The following is a 25,826-nucleotide window of genomic DNA, read 5'->3' on the forward strand; positions in this document are numbered from 1 at the left end:
AGAGTATGCGCTCTGAGAGGAGGAGTTTAGAATGAGCCAGTTTAAACACTGGGGGACGTCCGAACAATTAGGCACACACCTTCGATAACAGGCAGCCCCATGAACCGTCTCACCTCCTTTTTGATCTTAGGTCGCAATCGCTGTGGTTTCATCAGTTTATGGTCGCACCAGCCCATGCCCCAAGTGGAACTCCAGATACCGTACCTCCACCCGTCCAATTGCGCACTTCTGCGGGTTTGCTGTGAGCCCCGCTCGTCACAGCGACCTCAGAGCGGACCCCCAGGTGCTGCGGTCTGATAAGACGCTGAAACATAGCCGGGGCCCCAAACAAACCGAACGGGAGGGTCCCAAATTGGTGTAACCCAAATGGTGTGGAGAAGGCCGTTTTCTCACAGGACAATAAGCAATAGCTTATTTCTGCTACTGGGGCATCTGTTATTTCTTTTGATTTTGGGGGTGAAATATGACCCGTGAGGTTTTATAAGATTCACCTATAACATCTGACTCTGGAATGATTCTTACATTATTTGCCATATGAGTGCTGGCATTAATGAGTTGATCAGGGATGCCATAAAGAGGCAATAGAGACACTGCAGACAGATGATCGGTTATGAACTCGACCCATAATTCCCATAAAGTAGAGTCGAGTTATAGCAGAGGGCGAGGAATGGCTGAGGATTGCCAAAAGAGAATGTAAAAACGACTGAATTGGAGGTCATATAATGTGAGCTTTGTCCATTAAACCCTGGCCTCATAAATACTTCCATGTCCACACATTGTGAAAAACACTCAATGGAGTCTAGACAAAAGGCAATCAGTGCAGTTGGAGCCGCAAGGCTGCCCTGATCCACACTAATGGAATCTCCATAGTGAGCGAAACTGCAGCGCTGCCACCCTTCATGAAGACCGGCTGTGTGCTGCATACCGGAACCCACTGGCTCATCGGATCCGTCCGACTGATTCCTTTGATGGAAGAGCGACCAAAGCTTACAAAAAAATAAACAAAAACAAAGAAGGCATTTGTGAGAATCACAGCAAAGCCAAATAACAAATAAGATCCCAAATGTGAAGAGTGACTCCAGCCAGGTCTCCTTAGCAACCAAATTGGCGCGGTTACTAGGGAGGATAGGGTCACATGGGGTAACCACCTCGTGGTCACTATAATGTGGTTCTCGTTTTTTGCTGAGTGACTCCAGCCAGGTCTCCTTAGCAACCAAATTGGCGCGGTTGCTAGGGAGGTAGGGTCACATGGGGTAACCACCTCGTGGTCACTATAATGTGGTTCTCGTTTTTTGCTGAGTGACTCCAGCCAGGTCTCCTTAGCAACCAAATTGGCGCAGTTGCTAGGGAGGGTAGGGTCACATGGGGTAACCACCTCGTGGTCACTATAATGTGGTTCTCGTTTTTTGCTGAGTGACTCCAGCCAGGTCTCCTTAGCAACCAAATTGGCGCAGTTGCTAGGGAGGTAGGGTCACATGGGGTAACCACCTCGTGGTCACTATAATGTGGTTCTCGTTTTTTGCTGAGTGACTCCTGCCAGGTCTCCTTAGCAACCAAATTGGCGCAGTTGCTAGGGAGGTAGGGTCACATGGGGTAACCACCTCGTGGTCACTATAATGTGGTTCTCGTTTTTTGCTGAGTGACTCCTGCCAGGTGTCCTTAGCAACCAAATTGGCGCGGTTGCTAGGGAGGGTAGGGTCACATGGGTAACCACCTCGTGGTCGCTATAATGTGGTTCTCATTTTTTGCTGAGTGACTCCAGCCAGGTCTCCTTAGCAACCAAATTGGCGCGGTTGCTAGGGAGGGTTAGCATGGGGTAACCTCCTCGTGGTCCCTATAATGTGGTTCTGGTTCTCATAGGGCGCGTGCCGAGTTGTGCGTGGATGCTGCAGAGAATAGCGTGAAGCCTCCACACGCGCTACATATCCACGGTAACACGCGCATCAAGCCACGTTATAAGATGCGCGAATTGACTGTCTCAGATGTGGAGGCAACTGAGATTCGTCCTCCGCCACCCAGAATGAAGCAAGTCACTACACCACCACGAGGACTTTGGAAATGGTGATTTCGATTTTATTTTGATTAATCGTTCAGCCATTTAGTGTTTGTATTGTAACATGTTGTTAAGGGTAAGAGCGCATATTGCCCTTGTGTGAGCAGCAGGGAGCGCAAATATTTCAGAATAAGAGTCCCTTGTGTATTTTTGGCATATTTATAGTTACAGTAAACTGCATATTATTGGTATTTTGGTGCATTTCATTGGATTTGATTCCATTTGGACTCTTGTAGCCTTCATGTCTGGGGCGTCCTGTCACAGTAAGGAAAGATTCAATATATTTTTAATGCATTCAATTGCCTATTGCCGAATAATCTGTGGTTGGTATCGATGGAAAAACCTCTAATATATATTTATATACTGTATCTATGAATAACTGTAAACTGAAAACATGTCTTGAGTATTTTAAGCTTGCATAAAGGTCTTAATAAGTCTTCAATTTAAATAAAAAGACTTAAAGGAAATTCTTTCATCATTTACTCGTTGTCAGGTGTATGTTATGATGTCAGAGCAGGTGTGGGGCACTTGTACAGTTTGTCTCGGGGCGCATGCGGTGAGATACGGCTCATTTCTACAGCATTCATCAGACGCACACACACACACACACACACCACAGAGAGTCTTTGAGTCGTGTAGGCATCTCGCTGTGATGCAGTAAAGTAAACACAATGAAGAGTGTAAACATCTTTGGGCTGTAATTCTGGTCTACCACACAGACCTCACACAAGCACACACCCACAAACAGGTACACACACACACACTCAAGTGTGCACATACACAAACACAAGCACAAATGTTCTGTGTGTGGTTTACATTGCATATGCACCAAAATCCATTAACATACACACATACACACACCCCTGCTGCCAGGTGCTGAGTGGGCAATATGTGTGTGTGTGTGTGTGTGTGTGTGTGTGTGTGTGTGTGTGTGCCACTCTCTGGGCAGGCTGCGATTAAGCTGTCGGTGTTGATGAGTGTAGGGTCAAACAGAAACTGAATTCCTTCAGTGTGAAAACCCACCAGCCTCTCGACATCCCATAATAACCCCCTGCTCTTCACCACAGTTGGCTCGCTTTTGGCCTGATTGTCCATCAGATATCATTAAATTGGCTTCAAGTAGCATTGGCGTCAATCCCGATTTCCTACACTACCCATGATCCTGAAGAGAAAGATCCACCAATCAAAGAATCGCAGCAAACAAAGTGCGCCAAAAGAGCTCTGCTGTGACCACCCATTCCCATGATGCACTGCGAATGAGGCAACTACTTACAACTACTTATATTTATTCACTTTTCATTTGTATATGTCTGAATGTTTATCTTGGAGCCGGCTGGTTGGTTCATGTGTCACCAGCCCTCCACGACCCACTCCGAGGAGGATTCGAACCCGGCAATCCTCCATGGGAGGCGGACGTGTTAACATGAAGGCTATAAGAGCCATGGCCTCTAGCCTCGGTCACTAGTGCATATCTTGAAGGCATGGAGAGTGAGGTTTACACTCTGCACAGCTATCACGTACCTCACGCTCTTCCGGGTCATGGCACCAGTGTTCTACTCGACCCGCCACGAGCGGGATTCAAACCGGGGATAACCGGCATGGGAGTCAGACGTGCTAGCAAGGAGGCCATAAAAGCCATGGCCTCTAGCCTCGGTCTCCAAGTCAGCTGAAAAAGAGTGTGGACACTGTTGCGCTCTACTCTATTACTTTACTAAGGCTGTCCTTTTCTGCATATCGCGGCGCCATTTTGTGGCCCATTCTGTATAATGTGGCGGCTCATTTCAGCTTAGTCCCGGTTCTCCGGATGGACAGTTCGCCCCCAATCGTCCCCAAAGTGCGTCGGCAGCAGTGAGAGAGAGAGAGAGAGAAAAAAAACACTCACTCGCCGGTTCTCCGATATGCCGTAGCTTGGTCCTCGGACACTCCTCCACCCTCTAACGGACGACAGCCGCGCCTCTCCGAGCAGATCGGAGGCAGTCCTCCAGCCCCTGAGACGTTCCCAGGCCAGTGTGGAGATGTAATCTTGTGCTTGTGCTTGTGTTTGTGTAAAGTCCAGGGACTGAGCTCCTCACCCTATCTCTAAGGGAGATGCCCGTCACTTGTACTTGCGACCTAGTTCTTTCGGTCATGACCTAGCCTTCATGACCATAGGTGAGGGTAGGAACGAAAATCGTCCGGTAGATCGAGAGCTTTGCCTTCCGGCTCGTGACAACAGTGCGATAGAGCGAGTGCAATAACGCCCCCGCTGCCCTGATTCTCCGGCCAACCTCCCGCTCCATTGTCCCGTCACTCGTGAACAAGACGCTGAAGTACTTGAACTCCTTCACTTGGGGCAATACCTGGAGTACCCACTCCATCGTATCCCTGCTGAGAACCATAGTGCCTCAGATTTAGAGGTGCTAATCCTCATCCCAGCCGCTTCACACTCGACTGCCAAGCGATCCAGTGAGAGCTGAAGGTCACGGACCGATGATGACATGAAGACAACATCATCTGCAAAAAGCAGCGATGAGATCCCCAGCCCACCGAACCGAACCGCACCCTTCCCCACCCCCGACTACGCCTTGATATCCTGTCCATGAATATCACAAACTATATATATATATCCCGATTGACTGGAAAGATCATAGAAAAGTCATGGAACTTTATTGGTGTGAACACAAATCATAGTGGCATGTGAATATGTTCACTTGCTCAAAAAGCCGCCTCAACATAATTTTACACTTTGATAGATTCAATATGGGTTTATTTATCTCAGAAACACATACAAATGATGGTTAAGACTGTCTCATCAAACGGAGAAAATTACATCCATATGAATTCTGTATTCAGAAACATAAATGAGGGATCTAGAGAGATTTAGTGCACTGGAAATGATGTCTAGATGAGCTCTCTGGCGGGTGGGATTGAGTAAACAACTCTGGCTGGGCTTGCTGAGACTGAACAGTGTTGTGTTCGCTAAACACTCGTTAAGCTAATTACAGCAGTGCCAGGTCTGCCAGCTGGACAAACGGTATCGTCCTGTGCTGTGGGTTAGCAAAGGCTTCGCACAGTGCACGAGAACATGAGCAGAATCAGGCTCAAAACCTAAAGACATTGTATAGAAGTGTTCAAACAGTTCAAGGGTTGGACCCAGGAACACTTGAGTTTAATGGTTGGAAAGGTGCGTAATCTCTCACGGAGGGTTTGTTGGCATTGTGTCATTTGTCTGTTATCTGTCACTGGCAAAGACTTTTTAATTTCCTCTCAAAGTCTCCGTTTACACACCAGCAGGGAAAATAAATCAAAGGGTGCACACGCAAAAAAACAAATTTTAAAACACTAACATTCATTTCTAAAAGTTTTAATTTATAGTAATAATTTATCCTCCAAAATATGCCGCTGGTCCAAAATCATCAGAGGAATCAAATTATTTCAAGTTCTCTCTCCAGTGTGGTCTCGCTCTGCCAGGCATAATAGAAAACGTTCTGCAGATTTGTTTTATTATTATTATTTGATCACAACAAAGTCTCTAACTGGGTGTGGTTTATGTCGAAAATTATCTACCACCTGCTCTTTTTTTTATTTTGGAAATAATTTTTCTTATTATGCGTCTTCTGAAGCCACCATACGATTTTTCTACTGGTCATTTGTGTTTGGAACAACATTAGGGTGAATAAATTATGACAATTTTCCTCTTTGGGTGAACTGTACCTTTAACGACTGACTGGTATTTATGGGAACAATTCTGAGATAACATACACAATAAAAAAAAAATCATAATAATTCAGTGTCAGTGACTACCGTAATCCTACCGCGGCTGATAGCATGACTGAATACAGCAATGGCCAATCGCGTGATTGTCTACAGCAGTGGAAAATCGTGTGCTTGAATATCGCAATCCTACATCGGCTGACTGCGTGTTTGACGATCGTGGCCATTTGCATGAATGATTACAGAACAATAGCCTCCAGTAGCGTGCTTGTATACCATATTTCTGCCACGTGAATGATTACAGTAGTGTGCTTGAATACCGTACCACGTGAATGATTACAGTAGTGTGCTTGAATACCGTACCACGTGAATGATTACAGTACAGTAGTGTGCTTGAATACCGTAATTCTACCGCGTGAATGATTACAGTTCAGTAGCGGGCTTGAATACCGTAATTCTACCGCGTAAATTATTACAGTAAAGTAGCGTGCTTGAATACTGTAATCATTCACGTGGTAGAATTACGGTAAAGTAGCGTGCTTGAATACCGTAATTCTACCGCGTAAATTATTACAGTAAAGTAGCGTGCTTGAATACTGTAATCATTCACGTGGTAGAATTACGGTAAAGTAGCGTGCTTGAATACCGTAATTCTACCGCGTGAATGATTACAGTTCAGTAGCGTGCTTGAATACCGTAATTTTACCGCGTGAATGATTACAGTTCAGTAGCGTGCTTGAATACCGGAATTCTACCGCATGAATGATTACAGTTCAGTAGCGTGCTTGAATACCGTAATTCTACCGCGTAAATGATTACAGTACAGTAGCATGCTTGAATACCGTAATTCTACCACGTGAAAGATTAAAATACAGTAGCGTGCTTGAATACCTTAATTCTGTCACGTGAATGATTACAGTAAAGTAGCATGCTTGAATACCGTAATTCTACCGTGTGAATGATTACAGTACAGTAGCGTGCTTGAATACCTTAATTCTACTGCGTGAATGATTACAGTTCAGTAGCGTGCTTGAATACCGTAATTCTACTGTGTGAATGATTACAGTACAGTAGCGTGCTTGAATACCGTAATTCTACCGCGTGAATGATTACAGTTCAGTAGCGTGCTTGAATACCGTAATTCTACTGCGTGAAATATTAAAATACAGTAGCGTGCTTGAATACTGTAATTCTACCACGTGAATGATTAAAATACAGTAGTGTGCTTGAATACCGTAATTCTACCAGGTGAATGATTAAAGTACAGTAGCGTGTTTGAATACCGTAATTCTACCGCGGCTGATTGCGTGCTTGACAAACGTGGCCGATCATATAATTGAATACAGTAGCAACCAATCACATGCTTGACTTCCATAATCCCACCACGGCCGATTGCGTGTTAGATTACAGTTGCGAACAATAGCGTGCTTGACTACCGCGGCCAATCGTTTGTTTGACTATCGCGGCCATTCGCATGATTGATTACAATAGCGTGCTTGACTACCACGGCCGATCGCGTGTTTGTCATCTCCTACCGGGAGATTGCATGACTGAAAATCGCATGCAGAGCCAGTTTGATCTCAGTCTTTTGTTTCAAGTGTGCAAGTGCTCCACACCAAGATATCCTAGTTATCCATTATTTCTGCAGCTAAATCAGCAAAATTGCACAATTCATTCTCTACATTTCAGTCATAGTAGCTTTAAATGGGTGCTTTAAAACTTATTGTTAAAAAAAAAATACAACTCCTGAGGAAACATTCCCGTGGACCTGTGATTGTGTCACCTTTTTCACCCCTCGTGCTTTCCCCACTAGAAAATGATTTATTTGAGTAAATACACCTTTTATAAGACACCGTGTTATGGTATAAAGACCAGTTTGAGGAGTGCTGATGCATGCTATCTAAAATAATTACACTGTGTGAATGCTGGGAAACGCTTGCTCTGACTCCCCATACGACTGTCAGCACATCATCAAATTCAAGTTGATTTTGGACACAGCTCACAAAGAGCGGACCTCTATCGCGGTTTGTGGCGCATTCGCTGATTTACGTTGATATCTGGAGTCGAGTGAAACCAAAATAATGGTTGGCGTTTAAATAATGTTGACTTAGACAGTAGCCCAAGCGTGAGATAAATATACTAGCACGATGAGTTCATTATGTCAGTTTTTATGTCGAGAAACGTATACTTCACTAGGTGAGAGAAAAGAAGCATCCTTGTGTATAAGGCAGAAACGGTATTAAAGGATAAAGATAATGTCTGAGAAATGTAAATAAAGCAATCAAATCACTTTCACTGGTTTACAGTAGAGGACTGTGGGAAAACAGTCATTTTCAGATGAAGGCATGGGAACGAAAGGCAGTCCTGGCACACTTGCAGATTCTGAGTCTTGAAAGCTGGACACGATGACTTGCAAAGGCCCTGGGGCCAATTATCTCCAAGGGCCCCCCTCCACCCAAAAGTGTTTGAGGAGGGGGGGTTCGTTCAAGCGGGGGATTACCAAACTAGATTGCGCCGCCTTAAAGCCCAGGGCGCCCCCTGGAGGTCAAGGGCCCCCTGGGCACTGGCCCCATTGGCCCGGTCGGTAATCCGTCCCTGGATGAGGTTTGGACAATTATTTTACTTAATGTAATGTCATAAATCCTTAAACAACCATAAAACACATTTCTGCCTTTAAACATTGAAAATGACTTCCATTGTAAGTGCCTCACTGTAACCTTGCTTTGTGCTTTCCTTCTGACGAGGGGTCGAGTCAAAATTATTTTTGGTGGTAATCAACATTAAGCCAAAATGCTGTCGATTGACCTAAAGTTGTATTGAACCCGCAGTATTATTTTAAATTTCCTTCAGAAAATAAGAAAATCTAGTTGTTCTAATTCTACCAGGTGAATGATTACAGTACAATAGTGTGCTTGAATACCGTAATTCTACCGCATTAATGATTACAATACAGTAGCGACCATTAGCGTGCTTGAATACCGTGATTCTACCACGTGAAATAACAAAAATACAGTAGCGTGCTTGAATACCGTAATTCTGCCATGTGAATGATTACATTAGTGTGCTTGAATACCGTAATTCTACCAGATGAATGATTACAGTACATTAGCGTGCTTGAATACCGTAATTCTGCCGCGTGAAATATTAAAATACAGTAGCGTGCTTGAATACCGTAATTCTGCCATGTGAATGATTACATTAGTGTGCTTGAATACCGTAATTCTACCAGATGAATGATTACAGTACATTAGCGTGCTTGAGTACCGTAATTGTACCATGTGAAATATTAACATACAGTAGCGTGCTTGAATACCGTAATTCTACCATGTGAAATATTAAAATACAGTAGCGTGCTTGAATACCGTAATTCTGCCACGTGAATGATTACAGTAGTGTGCTTGAATACCGTAATTCTGCCATGTGAATGATTACAGTAGTGTGCTTGAATACTGTAATTCTACCAGATGAATGATTAAAGTACAGTAGCGTGCTTGAATACCGTAATTCTACCATATGAAATATTAAAATACAGTAGCGTGCTTGAATACCGTAATTCTGCCACGTGAATGATTACAGTAGTGTGCTTGAATACCGTAATTCTACCAGATGAATGATTATAGTACAGTAGCGTGCTTGAATACCGTAATTCTACCATGTGAAATATTAAAATACAGTAGCGTGCTTGAATACCATAATTCTGCCACGTGAATGATTACAGTAGTGTGCTTGAATACCGTAATTCTGCCATGTGAATGATTACAGTAGTGTGCTTGAATACTGTAATTCTACCAGATGAATGATTAAAGTACAGTAGCGTGCTTGAATACCGTAATTCTACCATATGAAATATTAAAATACAGTAGCGTGCTTGAATACCGTAATTCTGCCACGTGAATGATTACAGTAGTGTGCTTGAATACCGTAATTCTACCAGATGAATGATTATAGTACAGTAGCGTGCTTGAATACCGTAATTCTACCAGATGAATGATTGAGCCAAAGTTGTATTGAACCTGCAGTATTATTTAAAATTTCCTTCAGAAAATAAGAAACTCAAGTTGTTATTATTATTACTTCTTAAAATATAAACCACTGCCATAAAAGCCAATAAAAGTCCAAAATCTAGGGGTAATATAAGGAAAGGTGTAGAAACTTTAATATCTGGCTACAAACGCAATAGTGATCACAATTGATGTAATGAAACTCTGATATCCTGAAACGTATGAAGTTGCGGGGCCATTTAGTGCTTTAAAAACAAATAAAAGAACTGTAAAAATCAATCCTTTATAAGACAGGAAGCCAATGCAGTGCGGCCAGAGCTAGTGTAATGTGTTGCTCTGACTGGCTTTTGTTAATAACTTGGCTGCAATTTTGCTCAAGCTGCACTATGAATGTTTCTTTAGGCAGTTGCATAAAAAGTGCATTACAGAAGTCAAAGTGAGAAAAGACAAAGGCATGTTTCTACTTTTTAGCCTGTTGCAGAAGGGTCTATTTCAAGTGATGTTTCTTAACTGGAGGAACGTCAAAAATAGCGTTGCAGGGACTGGAACCAATACCCCGCTGAGATGTCATTGGCACGGGTCATTTGCTAACGATCTTGACAACTCACTTGCTCATTTGCTCTCTGCCTTGCCTTTGGACCTGAAACTGGTGGGAGAAAAGTGAAAGTTAAGCCATAAATTAGCTAGATATACAGTAGCTCGACAGCTAGTGTTCCCCTCCAGAGTTTAACGTGGACAAAAGCAGCGTTCACACGGTAGCTTAAAACGAAACATTGGAATAAACAGCTTGATTCAAGAATCTTTAACAATATTTACATCGAGCCATTTGCAGTCCTCCTATTTGAGGAGTGGTTAAAACATTAATAGTACATGTTTTCTTGTTAAAGCCGTTATTCTAAAAGGATGCCAACTAATGTTCAAATTATATATAGACCTGCTTTGGTTCAAGTGCAAGCATATCCTAAAAATAAACAAAAATGGCCGCCAGCAATCAACCAAATTTCAGCAGCGGATAACTTAAATTGTGGATGGCTTACCATTATGAAATTTGGAACATAGATGCGAAGTGTCTAGATGAGGCTGCGTACCAAATTTCGTGAGAATCGGACATAAGTTGGAGGTATAATCAGCTTATTTACATTTTCGCCAATAACGCCAAAAACCGAAAGGGGCTAGAATAAAAACGCATGCTGTACTTTATCCTATTTCTGTTTGTGTGACTCACACTAAATTTGGTATGCATCGTCTAGAGATGCTCCTGACTAAAAGGTATCAAAATAAAGTTTAGTAATTTAATCGTTTAGAAGATATGAGACTTTATTTGAACGTGGCCCATAATGACTAATTGGCTTGTATCATGTGAGCAACAGTATCCAAACTTAAAACTTCGCACACGTGAATACCGAGACATTCTGAGGGCGCATGCCAAATTTAAACACATTTCCAAAGCTAGGGGGCGCTATATCAACAGGATCTATTGCTTCAAATATGGCCGTTTTGGTCACATGTGCTTGAACCCCAATTATTGCCTGTTGCGGCATTATTTGCACATGTTTTGTTAGCATTTTGTTTGTTACCTTATTCTGAAGGGACACCAGCTAAATAGGATTTTACATTAGGCTTCTGAGGCGTGCCCTGGGCTAGTAGCAGAGGTATTTGGACTAATTGATTGTTGATTCCTTGTGGCATACAAACTGTATGGCAGCCTTCATTATGGGTAAGAGTAACGAGGACTTTCAACATTTAATTTGCACAGAATTGGTAGTTAAAGAATCCTGTGCTAATGCACAAAAATAATAAACTTGTGAAATTAGATTTTGAATGTACTTGTTTGCTTTGCAGACGAATCAGCGCAATAAAAACCCAAAGTGACGAGGGAGAGGTTGACTGAAGTCGTGTTTTACTGCATTTTTTTCTGCGTGTTTTACGATGTGGTTTTCTCAGGGCTATGTTTCCTCCACACACAGCCGCTCAAACGGAGGCAAAAATAATGAGTACAACTTCATGTCGAGTGGGTAACATGCAGAAAAAACCAGCACAATTAGGTGAATTAAGCTGGGCTGCTTTCTGTTCTAGCTGAGCCTGATTTCCTCCATTAAACCGAGCAGGGGAAGCACTTTATAGAGCAGAACCGTCCCAATGAATTTCCCTGGCGTCAAAATAGCTGCCCTGTCGGCCAGTGCGCAACTGTATTTTATACAGTTTTGATTAAGATGAAATAACTGCCCCACCCGAGTGGTATTGAGTTATTCCTGCAGAGTACAGACGGCTATACACCCCGCTGGCAAGGCAAACCAAAAATGGCCATACTGCTTCATGTTGGAATTTGCCAGAGATTTTATTGTATACATCAATAATTATTGACTGAAAAACGAGGGAAGGTACACCGAAGATGGGACCCGAGCCATATCAAGAGACCAAACTTAAGGGTGGACTCCAAGCCCCCTGGGCAACCACATGGCAACACCTGGGCAACCACCCACAGGTCCATTTAAAATGAACTAGTGAATTTAGAGTGTTTGAAAAACAACGAAATTGTATCAAATACTGTTGTAAAGGGATTAAAGGGCAAGGAGGAGGCGAGAACCTGCTTAACGATATAAATTATATTTAATATAAACTCCATTAAGACCAAAAAAGTCTTCGGTCGCCCTTTATCCATCTCGAGGGCTTATTAGCCTGATTAGGAGCCGGGTGTTTGAAATCCTGACCCGGCCACGCCCTCCACCCTGTCACATTCCTCCCTTGTTCTCTCAGGCCGGGGAGCCCCCGACATTCCCTGGGTAGGGGCGTGTCTTCCGGATCGGAGGCAGTCCTCCGGCCCCTGGCAGATGGAACACCCTGCCGCGTTCCTGTGGATGGAAGCGGTCTCCCCCGCCCCTGGCAGCGGTCCTCCCGCTCTAGGTGGTCGGCCAGGAGACCCTCCTCGCCTCCGGTCGGCGGTCTCATACCCCGCCGTGTTTCAGCGGCTGGTAGGGGTCTCCTCCGCCCCTGGCAGCGGCCCTGACCGCTCCAGGCGGTCGGTTAGGAGCCCTTCCTCCCCTCGCGGTCGGCTGCCGTACCTCCACTCTCAGGCGGCCGTGCTCCACCGTCCCCCGGCGAATGACCGCAGCTGCTCTGTTGGTAGTGGCAAGGACTCTACTATGGTGCATCCCTCCTCCTTCACGGGTTTCGGCACCAGTGTAAAGGGATTAAGGGAAAGGAGGAAGTGAGAACCGGCTTGACAATATAAATAATAGTTTAATATAAACTTAACCAAAAAGACAAACACACAAAGGTGTCGGACAGCTGCTCGTAAATCTCTCTCTGTCGCACCACCGTCTTTGGTCGCCCTTTATCCCTCTCTGAGGCTTGATTAGCCCGATTACGGGCCGGGTGTGTGGAATCACGACCCCGCCCTCCGTCCTGTAGACACTGCGACACTTTCCCTTATACATTTGTGTGCATTTAAGCCTAACACCTGTATGTTCATAAGAACAAATTATGTGTCAACTACCAACTACCAAGTGTGTTTCGGGAACTCTGAATTTCCCTGGAAATGCACGGTTTAGGCCTCAGTTAATCATTCCTGGTATTGTAGATGAGGATGAGTGGGTAGAGGTCAAAGGTGAGGGAGTAGCAGATATATTTCCTCAATGTGTCTCAGATTTGAGGAGGTGAAAAAATATTAAACCGACAAGTTCAAGGAACAAAGTCTCGGACAACATGACATCACTGTTACCAACACACATTCAGTACACACAGAAGCAGTAACACAATACTGGTGACCTCACTGGCTTTCAATGCTTAGTAAGACCTCTGCTTCTAGTACAGAAGACTACATGCGGCGTATACCAACATTCACACGCTTAAAGCAGATTTCAAAATATATTTCTAAAGAAAATGTGAGTGGTGCTCGCCTGTGCAAAATTCACCACCAAGGTGCTATGCTACACGGTTTCTAAGGTATTCTGAGTGGTTTTTAACATGTAGCTATCCGGTTGCCAGGGTGTTCTGGATGGTTGCCAAGTGTCAGTATGTGGTAATGTGTTCTGGGTAGTTGCCAAGCGTTGATATGTGGTTGCTAAGGTGTTCTGGGTGGTTGCCAAGCATTGGTATGTGGTTGCTAATGTGTTCTGGGTAGTTGCCAAGCGTTGATATGTGGTTGCTAAAGTGTTCTGGGTGGATTCCAAGTGTTGGTATGTGGTTGCTAATGTGTTCTGGGTAGTTGCCAAGTGTTGATATGTGGTTGCTAAGGTGTTCTGGGTGGTTGCCAAGCGTTGGTATGTGGTTGCTAATGTGTTCTGGGTAGTTGCCAAGCGTTGATATGTGGTTGCTAAGGTGTTCCTGGTAGTTGCCAAGTGTTGATATGTGGTTGCTAATGTGTTCTGGGTAGTAGCCAAGCGTTGATATGTGGTTGCTAAGGTGTTCTGGGTAGTTGCCAAGCGTCGATATGTGGTTGCTAAGGTGTTCTGGGTGGTTGCTAATGTGTTCTGGGTAGTTGCCAAGCGTTGATATGTGGTTGCTAAGGTGTTCTGGGTGGTTGCCAAGTGTTGGTATGTGATTGCTAAAGTGTTCTTGGTGGATGCCAAGCGTTGGTATGTGGTTGCTAATGTGTTCTGGGTAGTTGCCAAGCGTTGATATGTGGTTGCTAAGGTGTTTTGGGTGGTTGCCAAGCATTGGTATGTGGTTGCTAATGTGTTCTGGGTAGTGTGACTCTACCCTCCCTAGTAACCGGGCCAATTTGGTTACCCCATGTGACTCTACCCTCCCTAGCAACAGGGCCAATTTGGTTACCCCATGTGATTCTACCCTCCCTAGCAACCGGGCCAATTTGGTTGCTTAGGAGACCTGACTGGAGTCACTCAGCACACCCTGGATTTAATTTAATTTAGTCCTTAACAGTGCAGGTCATTTTGTTCCTCATATTTTTATTTTGGTGACTTAATGCAAGGAATATTGTACATATGTATCACCACATGGAGTTTAACTTTAGGCATCCTCGATAGACCTCCAATGATCAAATGTTCATTTTAGTCCCTGGATGTGAATCTAAGACTCGTGGATGGAAGCTTGGAAGCTTTTCGTTTAGAAAAATCTTTGCAGTTTGGATAATATATATATATTTACTGTATTTGAAAGTGTCCACGGTAACATGAGCATGTTAATTATCACAATATACCGTATTACACATTCATGTCTGTAGCACACATGCCACTAAGAAGGAAAATGTAAAAAATCCCGAACCTGCTTCAGCAAACACCACTAATAATTAATATGAAGTGGCTGCTCTGTGATTCCCCTAGTTGTGTTAACGGTGCATGTGGGAGACGGGCAGTCTGTTGACAACGGGCGTCTCCGTGGAAAAACAGATCGTCTTGCTGACGCTTCGTCAGACCATCAGCCACCCCCCCACCCTCCATCTGCAATTGAACGCAGCTGTGCGTGTTTGAGCTGATATCTGTGGGGTCTCAAACCCTCAAGCGCACAGGGGAGACTGTTTATCACTCCCAAAGTGTGTTTGTGTGCTAAAGAGGCCCGTACAAGTCTTAGTAATGCTTCACAACAGGGAGAGAGACTGCAGAAAACTCTACATCCAACACTCTGGCCCGACTGTGTCATTGTGTAGTTGAGTGGGTGGATTTTATTTGGCACCAAACACTTTAAATTCCTCAGTCAGGACAACAAATTATAGCAAACGACACCAAAACCACGACATAGAGCGCATTAACAGTAACAGTGGGTTTACTCAGACTGTGGTCTTTCGACCGTCCAAGAGGGTTTCATGCGAATGTCAAGTGTAGTTATTGTGGTCTGGAATATCATTAATTTCTAAAACGAATGAAAGAAACATTGTATCCAAGACGAACTTTGTGTGCCGATAACGATACTCGATTATTTAGAACAACTTCTGCCGATACTGATAGTTTGCTGGTTCTGCTTTTTTATGCCACCTTGTTTAAAATCAATGTAAAAATAAATAAATAAATAAATAAAAAATCTCCCCAATTTGGAACGGCCAATTTCCAAGGCGCTCTAAGTCCTCGCAATGGCGTAGTGACTCCGGGTGGATCGTGGGTGACCGTCAATCCATGCATTTTATCGCGTGGCTTGTTGAGCGCGTTACCGTGGAAACATAACTATCTGACTATTGACGCTGACTACCACACCTGGAGTCGTGAGTTTGAATCCAGGGTGTGTCTCCACGGTAACACGCTCAACAAGTCACGTGATAAGATGCACGGATTGACGGTCTCAGACGCGGATTGATGCTGACTATCACACTTGGAGTCACGAGTTCGCAATCCAGTGTCTCCAGCCAGGTCTCCTTAGCAACCAAATTGGCCCGGTTGCTAGGGATGGTCTGGGTATCTCCGCGAGTATTGACGCTGACTATCACACCTGGAGTCGCGAGTTTGAATCCAGGGCGTGCTGAGTGACTCCAGTCAGGTCTCCTTAGCAACCAAATTGGCCCGGTTGCTAGGGAGGGTAGAGTCACATGGGGTATCCTCCTCGTGGTCACTATAATGTGGTTTTTCGCTCTCGGTGGGTCGTGTGGTGAGTTGTGCGTGGATGCCGCGGAGAATAGCGTGAAGCCTCCACACGCGCTACGTCTCCACGGTAACACGCTCAACAAGTCACATGATAAGATGCGCGGATTGACGGTCTCAGACGCGGTGGCAACTGAGATTCGTCCTCGACCACCTTGGAGCGTATTGGGAATTGGGCGTTCCAAATTGGGAAGAAATCCCACAAAATAAACAATTTAAATGATGAAATTATTGCCAGTGATTTAAACGCATCAAATCTCCACGTGATTGCTTTTATTCCACCTCTAGAGGCCGCTGTTATATTTCTCAAGCAAACGAAAAATAGCAAATGCTTGCTCAAAATTGAAAGTGTCGCTGTATTGCGTTGCACCTGTTAGGACACGGTGTTACAACCGCAGTTAACATGGAGCACCGATATTGAGTCTGATATGTTTTTCTCCTCTGGAGTAATTAAACGAAATCTGCTGCTTTCAAACCATCACCACAGACTACATGTAAACACACTACACCCAAAAAACCCCCCCACACACAAACCACATGCACACATAAATAAACACCTACACTCACACACACACACACACACACACACACACACACTGGAGGGTTTGAACGTGGTCGCCTTCACTGAGGCTCGTCTGTCTGACAGTCCAGACTCAAGCAGTGAGCCACAAATGAACTAAATTAAATAAAAATTAATTGTTTCACCACCGAATTCATGAATAGGACAGTCCCGAATGCTGATCAAATTGCTGCTTATTTAAAATATTTGTATTTAATTTTTCGCTTGTTTGTAAATTTGTCATTCTTCTCATCCGTGATGGGAGGGCAGACCAGCTGATGGTGCTTTGGGCTATCACCATACCGGAGTAAAATTGTCGTAAAGGTGTGAATGCACTGACGCCGATCGTTCACGTCACTCTCTATGTGAAAGTGCCATTTGTCGGCGATTCGACGCTCATTTTTGGGTGAATTCTTACAAAGCTTGTCAAAACAAAGTCATATTTCAGCCCAAAATATAATAGAATAAAAACGAGAATATATTGCAAATTTAAAATAAGAATTTTTATATATTTTTTTGCATTATTTTCATGACAATCAAGTATATTTCCCCGCAACATTATTATTAATGTAATGCTAGGAAACATTCTCATTAATATCTTCTTAAAGAAAATAATTATGCGTTTATAGTATTTGTTATTTTTATTTAAGCATATTTATGGGACTATATTGATGTTTTGCATTATTTTCATGACAATTAAGACAAATCAAAATTCTCGTTACTGTCAAGTTGTCACGTCTACGCTTGTTTTTATTCATGTTTTGCTTGCATGTCTTTTATTTTTAAGTTTAGTTCATTGCTTCCGCGAGTGTTAACGCTGACTATCACACCTGGAGTTGGGAGTTTGAATTCAGGGCGTGCTGAGTGACTCCAGCCAGGTCTCCTTAGCAACCAAATTGGCCCGGTTGCTAGGGAGGGTAGAGTCACATGGGGTGACCTCCTCGTGGTCACTATAATGTGGTTCTCGTTCTCTGTGGGGCGTGTGGTGAGTTGTGTGTGGATGCTGCGGGAATAGCGTGAAGCCTCCACACACACTACGTCTCCGTGGTAACACGCTCAACAAGTCACGTGATAAGATGCACGGCTTGACGTCTCAGACGCGGATTGAGGCTGACTATCACACTTGGAGTCACGAGTTCGAATCCAGTGTCTCCAGCCAGGTCTCCTTAGCAACCAAATTGGCCCGGTTGCTAGGGAGGGAGGGTCTGGGTATCTCCGCGAGTATTGACGCTGACTATCACACCTGGAGTTGGGAGTTTGAATTCAGGGCGTGCTGAGTGACTCCAGTCAGGTCTCCTTAGCAACCAAATTTTTTTTACGTGCACTTTGAAACCCATTTTCAAAAGTTTGCGTTTTCAGGCCCCAAAACGCCGTTGTCGTGTAAACGAATAGCCAAAACGCATAAAACGTTTGTCGTGTAAACGGCCCCTGAGATTCGACCCGGATTGAGGGCGAGTCACTACGCTACCACGAGGACTTGGAGCACATTGGGGAGAAAAAAGTGGAAAAAAAAACCACTTAAATACTTAAAATAGAATGTCGTGTTTCTTATTTTTTATTTCGCTGTGAAATATGACCTAGACATGTCTTCGTGAGATTCACCCAGATATGACTGTAGTCAGATGTCAGACGTCTGGAAAAGCTGACAAATGACACATTCCCCTTAGAGCCAGTGTGACTGAAATAAGAGAATACGCAAAGAGAACCCTCAATGATTCATACAACGTTCAAAACAGCTCCCACTCTTTCTGTGTAACCGCCCCTGATTTAGCCTGGTCGCTCCCCCGCATTGGTCCGTCAGAGGTCTGACCCCGGTCCAAACGCATGCCCGTGACATCAGCAGCGTGGCCACGCGGAATCCCAAGTTTACAGCCGGGCAAAAATAAGGGCCAGACTGGGAGAGTAATGCCCTGTGTTTGTTGGCAGAGCACAGGGCATTTGTGGTGATGGCTGAGGTTTAGTGTAATCAAGGGCTGGAGTGTAAGAGATACACACACACAGGCCGAGGCGGATAGAAAGAGACAGGTTATTATTTGAGTAACGGTTTGGCTCGATACTGACGCCTCTGAGCAGAAATAGAGGTGCAGATTTATTAAGCATACCATCACCTCTGCTGATAGACTGCATTAGTACTGTGTGCCAGTCTAAAGTAGAGGTCAAATGATATGTCGGTTTTGCGTACCGATAGATTTTCCCTGTTGTGGTGCTGGAGCAGCTGGGAAGGGTCCGCTGTCGTTGAACAGTATGAGAGCGCCCTCTAGAGGCCTTGTGGTGTTTGTTTTGACACGTGAGACTACACTCTGCATGGAGCGCAACACTTCAGATGCGGATCAACAATGAAAAGGTATGTAAGGCTGAGAGTATGCTAACATTAAAGCTAACCTCAAGCGGTTAGAACAACGTGACAAAAATACTACCTATAAAGTCCTACCCAAATATTTAAATGTCACGATTGTTCCCATCTATTTATATGTAACTATAGAACTTTCCTTGGTGTCTAAAAATGTCCCAATCCTGCACGAGACGCTAAAAGAAAAAAACTGACGTCCGTTCAGCGTGTTTTAACAGTATAAGGAAAAACAGTGCAGACGTACACAAAGGCATGATTGAACAGCCCCTAACTCGCCCCATATATGTGAAAAACTGACCCCAACCTGGTCGGAAAGTTCTGGCTGGGTTGAAGAAATCTAGAATAACCGAATAGTGATTTTGGTATTCGAATAGTGGCGTGTTGAGCGGTTAACTGAATGTCAACTATCCGCGTGCACATCCCTCGTTCCTACATTTACACGATTATAAACTTATTCAGCCAATATGGTAAATTATACTCTCATCTCACGGGGCGGCTGTGGCTCAGGTGGTAGAGCGGGCCAGCTGCCAATCGCAGGGTTGGCGGTTCGATTCCCTGACCCACATGACTCCACATGCCGAAGTGTCCTTGGGCAAGACACTGAACCCCAAGTTGCTCCCAAGAGCTGAGCCTTGCTGTGGTGTGTGTGTGTGTGTGTGTGTGTGTGTGTGTGTGTGTGTGTGTGTGTGTGTGTGTGTGTGTGTGTGTGTGTGTGTGTGTGTGTGTGAGAATGGGACACAGTGTAAAGCGCTTTGGTAACCTCTAAGGTTAAAAAGTGCTATATAAGTCCATTTACCATATGATAATCATAGAAATGTAAAACAAATGCTAGCATTTATCAAAGTCTCTTTCAAGGCAAGTCAGTCCACTCAGCCGCCATCTTTTGAACAATCCCGGGCAGCTTTTTTTAAATGTAGGGTCATCGTCCTGTTGGAAGGTGAACCTGCGGCCCAGTCTGAGGTCATGAGTGCTCTGGAACAGGTGTTCATTAAGGATATCTCTGTATTTCGTTGCATTCAACTTTTCTTCAACCCTGACCAGTCCCCAGTCCATGCCGCTGAAAAACACCCCCCAGCAGGATGCTTCACCGTTGGGATGGTATTGTGCAGGTGATGAGGGGTGCCTGGTGTCCTCCAGACATGATGCTTGGAATTGAGGCTGAACAGTTCAATATTTGTTTCATCAGACCAGAGAATCCCGTTTCTCACAGTCTGAGAGTCCTTTAGGTGCTTAATGTGTCTCGCACTGATGGGAGGCGTCCGTCTGGCCACTCTGCCATAAAGCCCAGATCGGTGGAGTGTTGCAGTGATGGTCGTCCTTCTGGAAGTTTCTCCCATCTCCACACACGATCTCTGGAGCTCAACCAGAGGGACCATCGGGTTCTTGATGGCTCTTCTGACTCGACTGCTCAGTTTGGCCGGGGTCCAGCTCTAGGAAGTCCTTGTTGTTCCAAACTTCCATTTAAGGATTATGGAGGCCTCTGTGCACCACTCTGGGAACCTTCAATGCAGCCAGAATGTATTTATATTCATCCCCAGATCTCAATCCCGTCTCTGAGCTCTCCAGGCAGTTCCTTTGACCTCATGGCTTGGTTTTTGCTCTGATATGCATTTACAGCTATAATACCTTATATAGACAGGTGTGTGCCTTTACAGATCATATCCAAGCAATTGAATTTGCCACCGGTGGACTCCAATCAACGTTTGGAGACATCTCAAAGATGATCCAGAGAAATGGGACACACCCGTGCTAAACCTCAAGTGTCATCGCAAAGGGTCTGAATACTTATGTCAATGTGATATTTCAGTTTGAGCTTTTTGCGCGTGGTGAGTTGGGTGTGGATGCCGCGGTGGTTGGCGTGAAGCCTATGCCGCTATGTCTCCATGGCAACGCCACATGATAAGATGCACGGATTGACGGTCTCAGACAAGGAGGCAACTGAGATTCGTAAAGCATTGACAGACGATGCAAAAAGTGGCTTAAGAACACTATCTTGCTCGTCGATGTGTCTTTTGTTTCTTTGGCATTTGGTTCAGCGTCAGGATTCTCGCATGACCCATCAAATCCTGCCGGAAGGCGAAGACGGCAGGGAGAGGAGCTTACACCTAGACGAGGACGAGACCTAAACTGGTGATGCTGGGGTGGAGGTGGGTGAAAGCAGCGTATCGTACGAGATATGAGGCCTTATAAGACATAGGCTAGATCATGATTGGATGCTGGAACTGAATGAATGAATGACGTAATGCTTCAACGAGTCCTGCGCGAGAAGCTTTCTCCAAGTACGCGTTCTTGCGTTGCGTCTTTGATATTTCCAATTGTCGTTCTATGTATAGGTGCGTGCACAGACGGATGCGTTTGGAGCATCTCCCTGATATTCAGTGGCATAAACGGTGCATTTTTAGGATGCTGTGTCAGGTTAAAATGAGTGGAATTCGTGTATTTTGTTGTGATTCCTCATTGAGCGGTTTTCATTCTGTGGCTATGCTACTTGTGAGGTTTGTTGAGGCACGCTAACACCTGTTGACCCGGCTAAAAACACATGTACTTCAAGCTCGAATTGCTCCTATGGTAGGAAAATCAATTCTTCAATTATAGAATTTACATATCCATCAGGGGGCATGAGTAATTCAGTACATTTTTTAACTTGCTATTATTTACATCATTAATCCCACTAAATTAAAGCGCCAAATCGACATCCCTAATATATTGCAACGCTTGAGCAACGAGGCAGACGAGGAGATGCGGATCCAAACGCAGTTTAAACTTTATTTAATTAACAAAACAGGTAAACACAATGGAACAACCCACAATGGGGAAATCAAACATAAAAAAAACTGCTAACTAAACACGATGTAAACAAACAGAGGACTCGGGAAGGAAACACACACCAGGCTGACATCAAACAACGATAGACAAGGACTGAACAAAGAAACAGGGTATAAATACATAAACATGGGAAAAAGGGCCAATGAACGAACAGAACTCAAACAAGATAACAAGGTGATTAACAGAAGCAAACGGCAAACTAATGAGGACAGGTGAAAACAATGACAGAAAACACGAACGCTAACAAAGAGACTATGGAGTTACATAAGGGACTAAAGTGAAAACTAAGAAATGCAAACGTGACAAAAATGGCAAACAAAAGGGCAACAGTGAAACAAGACAGGATATACATAACATATATGTACTCTATATAAAATGTGCATAACCCTCATGTGTCACTGTAATATAATTTAATGGCCCTATGTTTCGTGATAATCACCCTAAAGGTGGGACTCTGCTGTCCCAAAGAGAAGTCGCTGTGGATCTGGTGTGACCCATGTTTACGGAACTAAATGTAAAAACGAAAATGTTATTTGTAGTGGATTTGAACAGTCAGTGGTGTGGGCGGATTGACTCATCTCTATATGACCCTTCTACAAAACTCCAAAGAGTTTTATTCTATTTCTGACAGATTTGACATTTGCAGCTCGCTCACTCCTCCAGTTCTGATCGCAGCGGGCGGGGCGTTACAGCAGTAGTGCCCGCCGGGGGGAAAGATCGCATGCGTCAGTGATCATCGACCTGCAGTGGAAACTCTGGCCAGGGAAAGATACTCTGAAATGTTCAGAGCTGTGAAACACCGACCACAGCAGCCACACACACACACACTGAGCTGGTCTGGTCTGGGTCTCGGTTGTATGTGGTGTTCCCCGTCATTAACGCATTATCCAGCACAGTCTGTCTGGTCCTCAGGGAATCCCCTGTACACACACAAACCAGCATCTGCATGTGAGCGTCTTCTATCATGGGTGCATAATAGCTTGTACCATCTTGGAATATTTTGGTTTGTGATGTGCATCTCTCAGAAAGCTTCAAAGCATGTTTAAAATGGGCCACGCACTGGATTAAAGAACTACTTTACTCAAAAATGAAACGTTAAGGATCATTTTCTCATTCTAAACCCATGTTTTTCCATTGAATACAAAAGAGTTGTTGTTTAATTAAGGGATTTCCAATACCCATAGGTTTGACCTAAATGCATGGTAGTTATGGCTTGCCAAATGCATCATTATTGTGCACTAAAATATTGACATGTTATTGCATTCACTATTACAGTGGTACATCATGATGTTTACGCTGCTCTTTTCCATGCAATGACGGTAGACAGTGACCAGGTGCTATCAAGCTTCAAAAAGCATCATAAATGTAGCCCATATGACACACAACAACTTCAATTTCACAGAGTTACCGAATGGCTTCAGAAGACGGCAAATAAATCGCACAAGTTTCCAAATTTTGACGATGGGGCGCAACGGGGCTAAACGCCCTCCGGGTGAAAGGAACCATTGATTTTACAGTATTCTTCTCCTAAAACACCAAATAACAACAAAAACTCTTCCTCAACTTTCCTAGAGGTTTGCCACTATTCGCTGTTAAAGTTTCCCGATTTTGAGGTCATTTGATCTAGCGTTTAATAACATTTAAAAAGTTGCAAATTTATGTAGCTAATGAAAATCCCAGAATACTTATTTGCCATTTGCAGTTTTGTCCATGGTAGTAATATCAAATGTTTTTCATTAAATAAGTCCAATAAGTGAATGGATAACATTTGAGGTAAAATATTGATACACTCAGCTAATTTGGAGAACTGTGAAATTTGGTTGGGTTTTGAAGACATGTAAGAATAGCGTGGTGTGATGCGGTTGCTAAGGTGTTCTGTGTGGTTGCTAGGTGGATGTTTACTGGCACAAGCCAGAAGAGTCCACCGTCAAGTCGGCTTGGATCCCTCCATCCATGTAAGTCTTATTGGAAAAGACCACAATAATAGACAATATAAATATCACTCACTTCATAGACTTCAATGTATTCTGCAGCTCTGACACGAGTCATGTGATGACCCTTTACACGTATAAACATCACTCACTTCATAGACTTCAATGTATTCTGCAGCACTGACGCGAGTCATGTGATGACCCTTTACAATGTATAAATATCACTCACTTCATAGACTTCGATGTATTCTGCAGCACTGACACGAGTCATGTGATGACCCTTTACACGTATAAATATCACTCACTTCATAGACTTCAATGTATTCTGCAGTGCTGACACGAGTCATGTGATGACCCTTTACACGTATAAATATCACTCACTTCATAGACTTCAATGTATTCTGCAGTGCTGACGCGAGTCATGTGATGACCATTTACTCGTATAAATATCACTCACTTCATAGACTTCAATGTATTCTGCAGCTCTGACACGAGTCATGTGATGACCCTTTACACGTATAAATATCACTCACTTCATAGACTTCGATGTATTCTGCAGCGCTGACACGAGTCATGTGATGACCCTTTACACGTATAAATATCACTCACTTCATAGACTTCAATGTATTCTGCAGCGCTGACACGAGTCATGTGATGACCCTTTACTCATATAAATATCACTCACTTCATAGACTTCAGTGTATTCTGCAGCACTGACACGAGTCATGTGATGACCCTTTACACGTATAAATATCACTCACTTCATAGACTTCAATGTATTCTGCAGCGCTGACACGAGTCATGTGATGACCCTTTACTCATATAAATATCACTCACTTCATAGACTTCAGTGTATTCTGCAGCACTGACACGAGTCATGTGATGACCCTTTACACGTATAAACATCACTCACTTCATAGACTTCAATGTATTCTGCAGCGCTGACGCGAGTCATGTGATGACCCTTTACAATGTATAAATATCACTCACTTCATAGACTTCAATGTATTCTGCAGCGCTGACACGAGTCATGTGATGACCCTTTACACGTATAAATATCACTCGCTTCATAGTCTTCGATGTATTCTGCAGCACTGACACGAGTCATGTGATGACCCTTTACACGTATAAATATCACTCACTTCATAGACTTCAATGTATTCTGCAGTGCTGACGCGAGTCATGTGATGACCATTTACTCGTATAAATATCACTCACTTCATAGACTTCAATGTATTCTGCAGCGCTGACACGAGTCATGTGATGACCATTTACACGTATAAATATCACTCACTTCATAGACTTCAATGTATTCTGCAGTGCTGACGCGAGTCATGTGATGACCCTTTACACGTATATCACTCACTTCATAGACTTCAATGTATTCTGCAGCACTGACACGAGTCATGTGATGACCCTTTACACGTATAAATATCACTCACTTCATAGACTTCAATGTATTCTGCAGCACTGACACGAGTCATGTGATGACCCTTTACACGTATAAATATCACTCACTTCATAGACTTCAATGTATTCTGCAGCACTGACGCGAGTCATGTGATGACCCTTTACTCGTATAAATATCACTCACTTCATTGACTTCAGTGTATTCTGCAGCACTGACACGAGTCATGTGATGACCCTTTACACGTATAAATATCACTCACTTCATTGACTTCAGTGTATTCTGCAGCACTGACACGAGTCATGTGATGACCATTTACTCGTATAAACATCACTCACATCTGCACATTAATTATTATTGACTCCAGCCAGGTCTCCTTAGCAACCAAATTGGCCCGGTTGCTAGGGAAGGTAGAGTCACATGGGGTAACCTCCTCGTGGTCACTATAATGTGGTTCTCGCTCTCGGTGGGGCGT

The 25,826-nt window shown here is 43.8% G+C and overlaps 1 long non-coding RNA gene across 1 annotated transcript in view; it reads right to left on the bottom strand.

Annotated features, from left to right (window-relative positions):
* LOC127638983 (uncharacterized) overlaps window positions 1-25,433 on the bottom strand; it is a 66,523-nt gene extending 41,090 nt beyond the window's left edge. The window contains exon 1 of the long non-coding RNA XR_007969918.1: window positions 25,369-25,433. This is a non-coding gene — a long non-coding RNA (uncharacterized LOC127638983). The remainder of the gene's footprint in view (window positions 1-25,368) is intronic.
* Window positions 25,434-25,826: the final 393 nt, after the last annotated feature.

This window comes from Xyrauchen texanus, chromosome 47 (assembly GCF_025860055.1).
Source record: "Xyrauchen texanus isolate HMW12.3.18 chromosome 47, RBS_HiC_50CHRs, whole genome shotgun sequence".
NCBI classification, from domain to species: Eukaryota; Metazoa; Chordata; class Actinopteri; order Cypriniformes; family Catostomidae; genus Xyrauchen; species Xyrauchen texanus.